The following is a 13,575-nucleotide window of genomic DNA, read 5'->3' on the forward strand; positions in this document are numbered from 1 at the left end:
GAGATTTTCCACCAGAAACCAGGTACATTGTGCTTGAAAGAGACTTTGTTTGCTTTTTAAAGACTTAAGACACTTTGGGCCTGATTCTAACTTTGGAGGACGGTGTTAAACCGTCCCAAAAGTGGCGGATATACCACCTACCGTATTACGAGTCCATTATATCCTATGGAACTCGTAATACGGTAGGTGGTATATCCGCCACTTTTGGGACGGTTTAACACCGTCCTCCAAAGTTAGAATCAGGCCCTTTATATCACTTTTCAGTGATATCTCTACAAATTCAAATTGCAACTTTGTTCGTTTTGACCTACAATTATCCTGATAAATATTATATATTTTTCTAAACACTCTGTGGTGTATTTTTGTGGTGCTGTATGGTGGTATTGTATGATTTATTGCACAAATACTTTACACATTGCCTTCTAAGTTAAGCCTGACTGCTCGTGCCAAGCTACCAGAGGGTGGGCACAGGCTAATTTTGGATTGTGTGTGACTTACCCTGACTAGAGTGAGGGTTTTTGCTTGGACAGAGGGTAACCTGACTGCCAACCAAAAACCCAATTTCTAACATTGGTGATCAGCGGTGAGGATAGGACTTGTATTTGTGCAGTGACATACAGTAGCTAAGTATTTCACTACCTACCCACAGTTGAAGGTCAACTTGATTTTTATCTCTTTTTTGCAAATTCGTTTTTCCTGACAATTTAAAATAACTAAATCCTCACTCAACATGTCTCTGACTGGGTCTCAAATAGGAGACTTTGACCTAGTCCTGTTGGATACATATACGGTCAAACAGCTAAGAGGGTTCTGCAAGGCTATGAGGGTACCCACCCAAGGGGCCTCCAAAAAGGAGGACTTCAAGTGGCGCTGAGGGCATGGGCAGAAGCCCATTTAGAAGAGGATGATGAGGAAGAGGAGCCAGAAAATGGCCCCTCAGAGGATTTGTTGCTATCTGTGGATGATGTTACCACTGCATTTGTGCCCCCTTCCAGACCAGGGAGCAGTGTCTCTGTGCAAAGCCTGACCGCAGAGGAAAGGAGAGAGGAAAGGGAGTTCCAATTGCAAATGGCAAAACTGAAAATTGAGGCTCAACAGGAGGAAAGAAGGGCAGAGAGAGAAGCCAAGCAAGCTGAGGCTGAAAGAGCAGCCAAACAGATTGAAGCTGAAAGAGCAGCCAAACAGATTGAAGCTGAAGCTGAAAGGGCAGCCAAACAAGCTGAAGCTGAAAGAGCAGCCAAACAGGTGGAAGCTGAAAGAGCTTTGGCTGAAAAGAAACTATTATTGGCTCATGAACTGAGTCTCAAGGAGCTTGAGATCAAGGCGAGACAGTCTGAATCCAGCAATAATGGTGGCAGCATACAGACAGGACCTCCTGGAGAAAAGAAGGTTCGTATACCCAAAAATGTGGTGCCCAGTTTTGTGGTGGGAGATGACATAGATAAATGGTTAGCTGCTTATGAAGTTGCCCTAAGGGCTCATGAGGTTCCTGAAGGGCAATGGGGGGTAGCTATGTGGGGTTATGTGCCGCCATTGGGGAGGGACACACTTCTTACATTGGATCAACCTGATCAAAACACATACCCACTTCAGAAAGCCACTTTACTTGCCAAGTTTGGGCTGACCCCTGAGGGATACCGTCAGAGGTTCAGGGACAGCACCAAACAAACCACACAAACATGGGTAGATTTCTTTGACTTTTCCAGTAAGGCACTGGATGGATGGGTGCGGGGCAACAAAGTAGATAATTATAAAGGGCTATTTGACTTGATTCTGAGAGAGCATATAATCAATGTTACCTATACAGAGTTGCGCCAACACTTGGTTGATAGTAAGCTGACTGATCCCAGGAAGCTTGCTGAGGAGGCGGACCTCTGGGTTAGCACCAGAGTGTCCAAAAAGGTACCTGGGGGGGACTCCCACAAAGGTGGTCAGGGTTCCCATCAGAAGAAAGAGGGGGGAGATAAACTTACAGATAAGGAACTCTCAAAAGGCCCCCAAAAGAATTCTCAGGGAGGGGGTGGCAACCATTCCTTTTCCAGATTTGGGAAAAAGCCAGGGACATACGATAGGTCAGGGAAATCCAACCCCAAATGTATGGAGTGTTACCAGTATGGTCACTATAAAGGCGACCCCCAGTGCTCCAAAAGGGCACCGTCCACTACCGGGCAGACACCTGGGTTGACTAGTGTAGCACTTGGGAGGGAGATGGACCCAGATAGCTTTGGGGAGCAGGTAGAGATTTCCCTAGTGTCCCTCGGAGAAAGAGAAATGGTGCCCAAAGCCCACATGCCCCGAAATACTTCCAAGTACAGGCAGTGGGTCACCATTAATGGGCAGAAGGTGGAGGCTCTGCGTGACCCAGGAGCCAGTATGACTACTATCCAGAGTCAGCTGGTGTCAACAGAGCAGATAGTCCCTAATACATTCCACCAGGTCATAGTCGCTGACAATCGTGAGAGTCACCTACCGGTGGCTCTGGTTCCCTTTGAGTGTGGGGGGGGCCTCTGGTACTTTGAAAGTAGCTGTGAGTCCTGCCATGCCTGTAGATTGTCTGTTAGGCAATGATCTTGAGCATACTGCTTGGAAAGAAGTAGAGCTCAGATCTGACCTGGAGATGTTAGGGTTACCTGAGTGGGTCTGCATGACCACACGGTTCATGGCTGCCCGGGAAGGGAGTCAAGGGCGTCTGGAGCCTGAAAAGATGGCCCAGACAGCTGCCAAAGAGGGGGGCCAGGGGCACGGGAAACCCGCCTCCAATGTTCCCATGGTGGTAGACGAGGCCCCTGAGGAAGAGGAGGCCCCTGAGCCAACCGGGGAGGACTCAGCTGCCCTGGGTAACCTACCTGAACTTGCTGGCTGGCAAGTAGAGGCGGGGGCAACCAGGGAAGCATCCTGCAAGGCGCAGAAAGAATGCCCCACCCTTGAGGGTCTGAGGAAGCAGGCCACAGACCACGCAGCAGGTGACTCCTCTGGCGCTCACCATATTTACTAGGAGAATGATCTCCTTTACAGTGAGCGTAGGATTCCAGGTCCTGGGGCACACTGTGTGCTGGTGGTCCCCCAGTGTTACCGGAAATTCCTACTAGGCCTGGCTCAAACATTCCCCTGGCAGGACACCTGGGCCAAGGCAAGACCTTTGACATGCTTAACACCCACTTTCGTTGGCCCAGAATGAGGAAAACCTCAGATAACTTCTGCAGAGCTTGCCCCACCTGCCAGGCTAGTGGGAAGGCAGGGAAACGGCTTAAAGCTCCCCTGCTCCCACTCCCAGTCGTTGGCACCCCCTTTGAAAGGGTGGGCATCGACATTGTTGGTCCCTTGGGCCCCAAAACCGCCTTGGGCAACAGGTTTATCCTGGTTTTTGTGGACCATGCCTCCCGCTATCCAGAGGCAATCCCTCTGAGAACAGTGACTGCAAAGGTGGTGACCAGAGCCCTGTTGGGAATATTTACCCATGTGGGATTCCCTAAGGAGGTCGTGTCTGACAGGGGCACAAACTTCATGTCTGCATACATGAAGACCCTGTGGGATGAGTGTGGGATGACCTACCGGTTTACCACCCCTTATCATCCTCAAACCAATGGGCTTGTTGAGAGATTCAACCAGACCCTGAAAGGCATGATTGGTGGCCTGACTGAGGCCATGAGGCGTAAGTGGGACGTCCTCTTACCCTGCCTGTTGTTTGCTTATAAAGAGGTGCCCCAGAAAGGGGTGGGGTTCAGCCCCTTTGAGCTTCTCTATGGTCACCCTGTCAGGGGACCCCTAAGTATCGTTAAGGAGGGCTGGGAGAGAGCTCCCCAGGCCCCTCCCCAGGATGTGGTCAGCTACATGCTGGCCCTCCGCAAACAAACCCTACGCTTCTGGAAGCAGGCCCAGAGTAACCTCGACGCCAGTCAAGAGTTGATGAAGGAGTGGTACGACCAGAAGGCCACTCTAGTTGAGTTCTCACCTTGAGACAAAGTTTGGGTGATGGAGCCAGTAGAGCCCAGGGCTCTCCAGGACCGCTGGACTGGCCCCTTTGAGATCAAGGAGCGTAAAGGGGAGGCCATTTTGCTAGTGGACCTCAAGACCCCTAGGCAACCCCTAAGGGTCCTCCATCACAACCGGCTCAAACCTCACTTTGAGAGGTCTGAGGTCAGTATGCTCCTAGTCACTGATGAGGGCATAGAAGAGGAGAGTGAACCTCTCCCCGACCTCCTCGCTGTCAAAGAAGGGGATGGGTCAGTAGGTGGTGTCATTCTCTCTGACTCCCTGACTCCAACCCAGAGAGGGGACTGCTATGAGCTGTTAGAGCAGTTCTCCCCCCTGTTCTCCCTTACTGCTGGACTAACCCACCTCTGTGTGCATGACATTGACACAGGTGACAGTGCCCCTGTAAAGAACAAAATTTACAGGTTGTCAGATAAGGTGAAGGCCAGCATCAAGGAGGAGGTCTCCAAGATGTTGACTTTGGGGGTTATTGAGAAATCCAGTAGTCCCTGGGCCAGTCCTGTGGTATTGGTTCCCAAGGCTACTGCCCCAGGTGCGAAGCCAGAACTCCGGTTCTGTGTGGACTACCGGGGTCTCAATTCAGTCACCCGGACTGATGCTCACCCCATCCCCCGAGCTGATGAGCTCGTTGACAGGCTAGGTGCTGCCAAGTTCCTGAGTACGTTCGATCTTACTTCCGGGTACTGGCAGATTGGCCTGACTGAGGGGGCTAAAGAAAGATCCGCTTTTTCCACCCCTGATGGCCATTACCAATTCCGGGTGATGCCATTGGGGCTGAAAAATGCCCCCGCTACCTTCCAACGGTTGGTTAACGGGGTCCTAGCTGGTAAAGATGCCTTCTGTGCCGCTTACCTAGACGACATAGCTGTCTACAGTACCAGCTGGGAGGAACACCTGTTCCACCTTAAGGAGGTGCTTCAGGCCCTGCAACAGGCAGGCCTGACTATCAAGGCTAGTAAGTGCCAGATTGGGCAGGGTTCCGTGGTGTACTTGGGACACCTAGTAGGTGGTGGCAGGGTGCAGCCGCTCCAGGCCAAGATTGAAACTATCAAGGCCTGGCAACTACCTAGAACACAGACTGAGGTGAGAGCCTTTTTGGGCCTCACTGGATACTACCGCAGGTTCGTCAAGGGCTATGGTACCATTGTGTCCCCCTTGACAGAACTCACTTCCAAGAAACAACCTAGGTTGGTGAATTGGACAGAGGCCTGTTAGAAAGCCTTTGATTCTCTGAAGGAAGCCATGTGCACGGCCCCCGTGCTCAAGGCCCCTGACTACTCCCAGGAATTTATTGTGCAGACAGACGCTTCAGAGCATGGCATAGGGGCTGTTCTAGCACAGCTGAATGAGGAGGGCTCAGACCATCCAGTAGTCTTTATTAGCAGAAGACTATTACCACGGGAACAAAGGTGGAGTGCTATTGAGAGAGAAGCATTTGCTGTGGTCTGGGCACTGAAGAAGCTAAGACCCTACCTGTTTGGGACTCACTTACGGGTTCAGACAGACCACAGGCCCCTCAGATGGCTCATGCAGATGAGGGGTAAGAATCCAAAACTCTTGAGATGGTCCATTTCCCTACAGGGGATGGACTTTACGGTGGAGCATCGCCCAGGGGTTGACCACACCAATGCTGATGGTCTCTCAAGATACTTCCGCCTTAGCGATGAGAGCTCCCAGGAGGTCGGGTAGCTCTCCCCACTTTCAGCTGGGGGGGACACATGTTAGACCTGATATGCCTTAGGGTGGTCACCCCTAACTTTTTGCCTGCCTCCCTCCAATTTTTGGACCCTGTTTTGCTGGCTTTTAGAATCTTTGCACTTTCTGGGCTGGGAGGGTGGAGGGCCTTCTCTCACACAAAGGACTGCCACACCCCCTACTGGGACTCTGGCAGACAGGATTGAACTGAAAGGGGACCTGGTGCACTTCTTAGCCACTCTTTGAAGTCTCCCCCACTTCAAAGGCACATTTGAGTATAAAACAGGGCCTCTGCCCTACTTCATCAGACACTTGCTGGAGAAGAAACCTAAACCAGAAACTACATCCTGCCAAGAAGAACTGCCTGGCTGCTCAAAGGACTCACCTGTCTGCTTTCTACAAAGGACTGCTGCCTTGCTGTTGGCCTGCTGCCTTGCTGAACTCTTGTCTGGCTGTGAAAGTGCTCTCCAAGGGCTTAGATAGAGCTTGCCTCCTGTTCCCTGAAGTCTCAGGACCAAAAAGACTTCTCTTTTTCACTTGGACGCTTCGTGCGCCAAAATCTTCAACGCACAGCTTGTTCCGCGGCGAAAAAAATGCCGCACACCGACGCTGATCGATGCAACGCCTTCGGGACGACCGGAACTTCGACGCATGGCCTCGCAAGGACAACGCCACCTGACTTCCAAGGAGAAATCGACGCGACGCCTGCCGTGAGAGCGAAATTTCAACGCACAGCCCTGCGGAACGACGCACAGCCGGAAAACAAGCAGGAGAATCCACGCACAGACCCGGGACATCTGGTAATCCCCGCAATCCACAGAAAGAGACTGTCCGCGCACCTGAAAATGACGCACAACTTCCCCGCATGAAAAATAACGACGCAAGTCGTGTGTGCTGGGGAGAAATCGACGCACACACCATTTTTCCACGTATCTCTTCTCCTGCGGCCCTTTGCGGAGATTTTCCACCAGAAACCAGGGACTTTGTGCTTGAAAGAGACTTTGTTTGCTTTTTAAAGACTTAAGACACTTTATATCACTTTTCAGTGATATCTCTACAAATTCACATTGCAACTTTATTCGTTTTGACCTACAATTATCCTGATAAATATTATATATTTTTCTAAACACTGTGTGGTGTATTTTTGTGGTGCTATATGGTGGTATTGTATGATTTATTGCACAAATACTTTACACATAGCCTTCTAAGTTAAGCCTGACTGCTCGTGCCAAGCTACCAGAGGGTGGGCACAGGCTAATTTTGGATTGTGTGTGACTTACCCTGACTAGAGTGAGGGTTCTTGCTTGGACAGAGGGTAACCTGACTGCCAACCAAAAACCCCATTTCTAACAGCGTTCCAAAGCTTATAAAGGGTACATTCGCCCACATCTTTTATGATGTTATCTTGTCATTACAGTGGCAGGTGCAACTCCCAAGCTGATATGGATTATAGGGCACTCATTCATATCCAGGCTACAAACATGGTGGAAACAAAACAAGAAACCCGGCACAAGAGGAAGACCAGCGGTTGTGATCAGATGGTGGGGAGTCCCGGGTATGAAATGGTCACAGCTCCAACCGACCATACAAAACATAGCGAAGAATACTCAAATACAACCGGATACCATAATCATGCACTTGGGGGGAACGATTTGACAACACTAGGAAGAAAGGTACTCCTGAACAACATCAGGGAGGAGCTACAGAGCTTTACTAGGCTGCTTGGGAAAACTACCATCATATGGTCAGAAACAATCCCCAGAATCACATGGCGTGGGGCAACCTCAGACAGAGCGATAGATAACTCCAGGAGGAAGCTGAACATCGCGGTCGCCAAGTACTGTAAATTCAATGGTTTGGAAAGCATCCGCCATGGGTTGATCCACCCCAGGTGACCTGAGCTTTACGCGCCAGACGGCGTGCATTTATCAGCAGAAGGGATGAGCATCTTCTGGTCCAACCTGGCAGCAGCAATGGGCTACAAATAAAAATAAAATAAAAAAAAGGACAGCAAAAGGGGAGCAGCCAGGAAACGTGAGCCTCTCTGGCTGCGTGGCGGAAGTTAACAAGGTTTTACCAAAGAATTGATTGGAAGACACACCTAGTAAGGGGGTGTGCAAGCAAAAACCACACACCTGGGGATGCCTTACGGCAGGGTGTAAGGTGGCCAAGTAAGGGGAGTAAGCAGAACACGGCACTCGCAGCTCAGACCCGCCACTTTGGATGGCTGGGCATAGGATACGCCATGTAGCGAGTTGGGCCTAATGTAAAGAACTGGAAGCACCCCCCTGAAACAACACAAACATGGTAAAACAAACTATTGGAGTGAGCCCCTCCAAAATCAAAGGTGGGACTGCCTAAAAATGGAAGGGCAAAAGGAGGCAGGACAAATGGAGGCCAGGACTTGAAGGCCCACCAGTCACACACTGTAATTTGGAAAAAATGAAAACTGAAATGTATCAAATGAACAATATGAATATCTTATTATCATAAGTACAAAGTTTATTGTCAGTGATGTGGCCTCAGGCCCAAATATCTCATAGCATTGGGCAGTCGCACGCTTGTCCACATTAATAAAGCGTCCAACTGTTACCCACTGTATAAAATGTGTCATAGTCTGTTTTCATGCATGTACTGTATGTCGGTACAACACGTAACATGATATGTAAATTTGCAGTAATGCTAGCTCTGTACTGTGACAAGTGCGGGTGTTATAGCTTGACGGTGGTTTGGGGCAGGCGCACCAATGCAGTAACAGTGCGTTTAAGTGACGAGTTGTGGACATTTGGCCTTGTTGGGGTTTTGTTATTGTGAGAGCGCCGGATCCTTTGAGGTTTTGGTGCCAGATAATTACACACTGCTGTGACAGTAACTACGATGAAGGAGCCCAGCTCGAATAGTAGCATATTTTCTGCGTGCAGCAAGGGCAGAAGTGAGTGACACAAGAGGCAACGCATCACAGCATTTTAAATACAGTGAAGTGTTGTAGTAGCATTAAGTTAGCAGCTTGCATATGTAAAATTAATTTATTCTTGGGTTTTGATCTCCGAAGAAACATCCTGCTCTGCGTTGCCTCCTTGCAGAGTAGGAAGCAAACTGCTTCAGGGCTTTTCTTAAGAGAAGGCTGCCAGGCTCGCACGCGCTTTGCTCTTGCTTCGTTGGCTTTACTGAATAGGTTAGTAAGAATTCATTTTTTAGCGCTAAAAAGATTTCTTGAACCTGCAAAAATAAAAAAGAACTAAACATTGCAATTTTTATAGATGTATTTATTTTTTAGTGTTTTTAGATTCCTGTGTGCCTGTTTTAGGCGCTTCAAAGTAATACAGAATGAAGCCGGCTTTAACGATGGGTATACTGCGATGCAAGAGTGGATGAAAGAAAGCAATGCTTCATTTGAGCCGGTGGTTTCAGATACGGAGCACCGGCACTTATTTTTGAGGGCCGGCACTTATTTTCTGCCTAAAGCATTTACTGCGAGCAAAAGACATTTGGGAACGAAAAAGCGTCACAAAGGGAGAAAGAGTGAGTTTAAGGGGCAAAGAGTGGCTTTAAAGGGATTAAAGAGGCCTGAGATGGCTTCAGGATTACGCTGCCTCAGTATTCTGTGCTCACACATTCAATTGCAGCAGCCGAGTGTTTCAGAGAAGAGCTTTGGGCACCGGCCCGTTTTTATTTACAAATTAAGCACTGATGGAAGGGCGTGAACAAGTGTTGCTTGGTAAAAGGTTGGCTCCAGCATCTGATCATCCGAACTATCAGCAGCCTGAATCCCCAAACTATTTGCGCCTATACGTTTAGCGTATTTGTGAAAGTAGATTGTGTTACCAGTGTAAAATCACATGTGCATGTCACACCAGACAGTTTTACACTCATGAAAGAATTCACTCACCCAAACATTTTCATGAGAGTAAATCTGCTACCATGGTGGGTGGAGAGGTGGCAGTGTGGGATAGAAAGCCCCCCCCTTATGTTTGTGGACACTCACGAAAATACACATTTGGGGGTATTCACAAAATCTCTTGCCGATTCCTATTTTAGATGTATTCCTTCCAAGGGTATGAATACATTCCTTCTCTGTGAGGGGAGGGGAAAGTCAACGCCCCAAATTTGCTGGAGTTGGGGAGCGGGGTCACCACAAAAAATACCCATGGAGATTTTTTTTTAAATTGGCAATGCCAAAGGTTTATGTCATTTCTGCATAGTTTTAGAACATATACGTTGCCAGAAAAAAGGAATTTCCAAAGCTGTTCTAGAAGTACCGCTGTGTTTGTCACGACTGAAGTACAATCACAGGGCCTGAGTTGCATAAATCATGCATACATCTTAATAAAATGCAAAAATCTACACATTGTGCGATTCTTTAGATGATGTGCATATGTTTCCGCATTTCAAGTGACACAAATATATTCAGGAGTATACATGGAAATCTTAGGAAAATGTTGATTTCCTGTGTATACTTTATGCTAACTATCCTTGCTGTGAATTTTCCTCAGCCTAAACTATCCAAAGAAGTGACAATTGAGGAAATGCGGATTTGCACGTGCAGCCTTTTTTCTTCTTCACCTAGATTTTTTCCAAGTTGATAGATCCTACTTCACAAATTTTGGGAGTGGCGAGTTAGGTGTTTTCCACATTTATAAAATCATTCAAAACATTTAACCTCATCATAACTTTAAAATGTATGTGGATCCCTGATCTGAGTGCCTTGTTTTTTTATCCAGGAAAACGATGGAAAATGGCAACGTGAGTGTTCATCATGTGTTGAAAACCGAAAATGGCGGGACACATATTTTAAAAGAATATGTGTAGTTTAAAATATTATAGTTTTCACTGCATGACTAAACTCCATTATATGGAGAGATGGTGTATTGCCAATAGCCCTAAAATATAAATATTTATTTTTTCTGTCCACAAAAGAAGAAGATTTTTAAATTAAATTTAGCTGTGAAATTTCCCCATCATGAACGCATGTGAGAAGAAACCTTAAAAACACTATGTCCATTTAATTACTTTAATATTCAGAATCTAGAACATGTTATTTATCTAGCATGAATAATATCACCATTGAAAATTGTAGGAAGCTGGCTCTGTATATACTAGATCAAAATGAGATATAGTGTGCACAGAGTCCAGGGGTTCCCCAGAGGCTTAGCAGAGGCTAAAGTAGATAATACAAATGCTCTCTTTTGTGGTAGTGTGGTTGAGCAGGTATGCGTATCAGAAAGTAGTGCAAAGCATTTGTTGTACACACACAAACAATAAAAGGAGCACACACTCAATGGCTTAACTCCAGACCAATTATTTTTAAATAGAAAAATACCTTTTGTTAATTTATTTCTAGTACTACAAGTTTCAAGTTGCAGGTAAGTACATCAATAAATATGTATTTCACATATGAATCAATATTACTTTGATTGGAATCAATAAGTTGTACAGTTTTTGAATAAATGGCAATCTGTTTTAAAAGTTGACACTGCAATTTTCAGAAACAGTTTCTGGGGGGAGAAAAGTTAGTACGTTTTACAGGTAAGTATACAACTTACAGTTCCAGTCTCCGGGGGTAGGATGTCCACAGGCTGGGGTTCAAGTTAACCCCAAATACCCACCACCAGCAACACGGGACCGGCCGGGTGCAGAAGTCAGAGTTGAGGCTAATTTAACATGGGCTCCTATGGAGACTGGGGGCATTCGGTTTCAGATCTGCAGGCAGGTAAGTACCCGCGTCTTCGGAGGGCAGACCTGGAGGGTTTAGAGGAGCATCGGGGGTGAGGGGTCACAAGTAGGCACCAAACACACCCCCTCAGCAGCACGGGGTGGCTGGGTGCAGGGGGCAAACAGAGCATCGGGCTCCCAATGCTTTCCAATGAGGGGACCATGGGTGTCACTTAGCTGCTGCAGGCTGGGTCCAGAGGGTCGGTTTTAGAGAACCATAGGCTGACAAGTATGAGGGCCGCTTGCTGAACATTGCTGGACTAGAGGTCAGGTTCCCCAAAGCCAGGGAGTTGCGAGTGCAGTGGTCCTTTAAGCGATGGCTATCTTTGTCCGGAGCTTTAGAGGTCGGGGAGTCCTCTGGATTCGCACTGCAGGCGTCATCGTGGGGGATAGGAGAGGTCAACCCCGGGTGGGCACTTGCTTAGAATTGCCTAGGGAGCCTCTGTAGTTGGTTGGGCCACCTGGACATTGGCTGTGGGCGTCGGGTGCAGAGTGCTCAGGACTTGCGGATCCAGGAAATCTCGAGTCCTTGGATTTAGTTTCTTTCTGGACAGGGCCGCTGTCCACGGGAGTTCGTGGTCCTCTGTGATGCAGGCAGTCCTCTAGAAGCTTGGCAGAGGTCGCTGGATCCACAAGATGCTTAGTTGTTCTTTTGCAGGTTCTCTGAAGAAGGAGACAGGCCGTTAGGGCTGGGCCCAAGTGAGTTTTCGTCTTCCCTCTTCTCTACTGGAGTTTCAGCTTAGAAGTCATTCTTCTTTCTTCTTGTGTGATCACCAGGATTCTCACGAACTTGGTTCAGGGGAGCCCTTAAATCCTGGATTTAGGGGCATTATAGGGGTCAGAGGGCAGTAGCCAATGTCTACTCTCCATGAGGGAGGCTACACCCTTCTTGAGTCCACTCCCTTTGGGGAGGGGGACACAAACCTACCCCTATTGGTCCCTATCCTCCAAACTAAGATGGAGGATTCTTCAGGGAGGGGTTAACCTCTGCTCTGGACACCTTAGGGATGGTCCTATCTGGGGTGGTCACTCCTCCCTGCTTTCCCTAATTTTCTCGCTGGACTTGCTGCCAAAAGGGTTGCTTTGTCCGGGGCGGGCAGCTCCACTAGCGGGCATGCCCTGGGGCACTGTACCAAGAGGATTGAGCCTTTGAGGCTCCCTGCCAGATGTCACAGTTCCTCCAGAGGGGAGGTGTGAAGCACCTCCACCTAGGACAGACATTGTTTCTGGCCACAGAGAGCACAAAGGCTCTCACCCCATGTGGTTAGAAACTCGTTTGAAAGTGGCAGGCTGGCAGAGACTGGTCAGTCCTGCTGTAGCAGTTTGGCTAACAGACAGGGGGCATCTCTAAGATGCCCTCAGGTGCGTTTTCCAATACATTCCACACTGTCATCAGTGTGGGTTTAGTGTGCTGAGAAGTTTGTGACCAAACTTCTCAGTATTCAGTGAAGCCATTATGGAGCTGTGGAGTTTGTAATGACAAACTCCCAGACCATATACTCAATATGGCTACACTGCACTTACACTTACAATGTCTAAGAATGGACTTAGGCACTGTAGGGGCATATTGCTCATGCAGCTATGCCCTCACCAGAGGTATAGTGCACCCTGCCTTAGGGCTGTATGGCCTGTTAAGGGGTGACTTACCTATGCCACAGGCAGTGGATTGTGGGCATGGCACCCTGAGATGGGTGCCTTGTCGACTTTGTCTTTTTCTCCCCACCAGCCCACACAAGCTGCAAAGGCAGTGTGCATGTGTTTGGTGAGGGGTCCCCCAGGGTGGCATAATACATGCAGCAGCCCTTGGGGACCTTTTACAAGGGACTTAACTGGGTGCCATGGGTGTGTCAATTGTGTAAACAAAGGTACAGATTTTGGGAATGGACACTGGTGCCTGGTTAGCAAGATCCCAGCAAACACTCAATCTAAGTTGGCATCAATATCAGACAAAAAGTGGCGTGTGACCATGCCAACAATGGCACTTTCCTACAAAAACACCTTTAAAATCTATGTTTTTAGATAATCATTTTCCTTACATTTCAAGGTTCTCAAAGTTAAGAACTGAACATTTTAAAATTATTTTGTAGTTTGATGGAAAACCATTACATAAAGTTAGGTGTTAAAATTGGTTGTGGAAATGTTGTGGATTGATTGAGACCGATTGAGTTACAACTT

General features: G+C 47.9%; 1 protein-coding gene across 4 annotated transcripts in view; it reads left to right on the forward strand.

Moving 5' to 3' along the window:
- Nucleotides 1-13,575, forward strand: part of KCNJ15 (potassium inwardly rectifying channel subfamily J member 15) — a 151,541-nt gene that overhangs the window by 119,711 nt on the left and 18,255 nt on the right. Inside the window, exon 2 of one of the 4 annotated variants that reach the window (XR_011194626.1) lies at nucleotides 7,106-7,189. The exons of the other annotated variants lie outside the window; for them this stretch is intronic. The gene's annotated coding sequence lies outside the window, so the exon portion shown is untranslated. Of the gene's footprint in view, nucleotides 1-7,105; nucleotides 7,190-13,575 lie in introns of those variants that run through there. 4 annotated transcript variants of the gene reach the window in all.

The sequence above is a fragment of the Pleurodeles waltl genome, chromosome 8 (genome assembly GCF_031143425.1).
Source record: "Pleurodeles waltl isolate 20211129_DDA chromosome 8, aPleWal1.hap1.20221129, whole genome shotgun sequence".
NCBI classification, from domain to species: domain Eukaryota; kingdom Metazoa; phylum Chordata; class Amphibia; order Caudata; family Salamandridae; genus Pleurodeles; species Pleurodeles waltl.